Raw genomic sequence first — 2500 nt, forward strand, 5'->3', positions numbered from 1 at the left:
CCACTCTTCCACAGCATTGTTTGTTCTTGGAAGTTCATCTGACATTCTGTTGTACATATTCCACAGATCCATTCCAAACACTGGTTCTTGTCGTCTTCCTTTTTGATATGGTCATCCGAAGTATGTATCCCCAAAATAATCTTGCAAGGGATTTGTTTCTGGTGGGAGTATTTCACTAAGGGTTTCAAAAGTTTTTTCAGCATCACAAATAGAAACAAAAGCTGAAGCAGCCATCATACTCATAGAGACTGAAAGCTCTTTATCCTCTTGGTATTACTGTTGGAGTCAGTGAAATTAAATGTTCCTAGAGATGCTTTGGCTAAAGTAAAAAGAGCAACCATTTATCTCGGCTTGTGGAAATGCCAAATGTAAACTATTAATCTCAGCCTTTTCAAAATCTACCATGATAGTTTTGGGGGCTAAACCTTGTTTCAATGATTTTAGCTGCTCCTGAAAAATTATCAGGTAACAGAGCGTAAATTAATGGCACTGGTAAAAAAAATAACAGCTTGTACACCTGAAAATATGGTATACATCAGGGGTTAACTGCTTAGGGGTAATTGTCCTTGGTAGGGTTATTACCCATGGGGGGGGGGGGGTAAATGTCCTAGATTCAGTCATAACACCAACTTGAACTTCTAACATGTCTCTTGAGATCTTTTGGTGAGACTTGGAGTCAACTTGTACAAATACAAAGCAAAAGTCAAACATATAATAATAATAATGATAATAATAATAATACTATGTGTATATATACATGTGCTTATGCATATATATTATATATATATGTATACATACATATACACATATACACACATATATGTTTGTGTATGTGTGTACATATATATATATATATATATATATATATATATATATATATATATATATATATATATATATGTATGTATGTGTGTTTGTGTATGTATTTGTCTATGTGCATGTGTATGTGTGTGTGCGTAAGTATGTATGAGGGGTCTACTGTGAGGCAAGTGACGCACGTCATACACAAACACACCAGTTCTAACATGGGAAACAAGCACCGCAATTAATACAGACCCCCACCCACCCCCGTCCTCCACACACACACACACACACAGAGGCCAGGCCTGCATAAACATCCATTTGTACACACCTACACACCAGGCATGAACGGACACCAATAAATACACACACACACACATACACATGTGAGCTAACATACATTGGTACGCATACATCATGACTACATATGTTCAAATTACTGTGTGAAGTCAATTAGAACGGATGCTATTGTTGCTCGTTAAACTACCTCTCTGATATTCACCATCAATGCATTCCATTGATGGATTTACCAGCTGCATGAGAAGAGTTTTATGGTTGAGCGATTTTGATTGTTAATTCGGATTTAAATAATCCTTTCTACTATAGGCACAAGGCCTGAAATTTGGTAGGGGGCGTGACAGCTGATTATATCAAACCCCAGTACCCAACTGGTACTTATTTCGTCTGCCGTTACATTCTGAGTTCAAATTCCGCCGAGGTCAACTTTGCCTTTCATCCTTTCGGGGTTGATAAAATAAGTACCAGTTATCCACTGAGGTCGATGTAATCGATTTAATCTCTTTGTCTGTCCTTCTTTGTCCCTTCTATGTTTAGCCCCCTGGGGGCAATAAAGAAATAAGAAACTGAAAGAAACCTGTTGTATATATATATATATGTATATATATATATATACCGGAGTAAGCACATGAAATGTGCAACAAGGTGGAAAAAAGAGTACTCAAATACCAGAGATAGAGTAATATGCTTTATTTAAAAGCAGCAGAAATATAACAAAAAAACCGTTACTCTGAGTTTCACATTCCCATTCATCGGACAGTTTTCTAACAAAACTGTCCGATGAACGGGAACGTGAAACTGTCCGATGAACGGGAACGTGAAACTCAGAGTAACGGTTTTTTTGTTATATTTCTGCTGCTTTTAAATAAAGTATATATATATATATATATATATATATATATATATATATATATATATATATATATATATATATATATATATATATATATATTTTATGAAAATAAAAAGAAAAATAAGTGGAAATTTTACCGGTGAGTGTGTTAAATTTTAAGGCACAATAAGAAAATGACTCTCCCTAGACACAACAGTACAACAGTATATATATATATATGTATATATATATATATATATATATATATATATATATATATATATATATATATATATGTATGTATGTATGTATATATATATATATATATATATATATATATATATATATATATATATATATGTATGTATATGTATATGTTTGTGTCTGTGTCTTTCCCCCCACCCTTGCTTGATTGATAACCGATGTTGGTGTGTTTACGTCCTGTAACTTAGCAATTCGGCAAAAGAAATTGATAGAATAAGTACTATGCTTACAGAGAATAAGTCCTGGAGTCGATTTGTTCGACTAAAGGTGGTGCTCCAGCATGGCCACAGTCAAATGACTGTGGCC

General features: G+C 34.0%; 1 protein-coding gene across 1 annotated transcript in view; it reads right to left on the bottom strand.

The window, feature by feature from the left end:
- The window catches only part of LOC106875570 (cystine/glutamate transporter), a 19246-nt gene that overhangs the window by 1339 nt on the left and 15407 nt on the right, over positions 1-2500 (bottom strand). The window lies entirely within an intron of this gene.

This window comes from Octopus bimaculoides, chromosome 20 (assembly GCF_046866305.1).
Source record: "Octopus bimaculoides isolate indiv1 chromosome 20, ASM4686630v1, whole genome shotgun sequence".
Taxonomy (NCBI): Eukaryota; Metazoa; Mollusca; class Cephalopoda; order Octopoda; family Octopodidae; genus Octopus; species Octopus bimaculoides.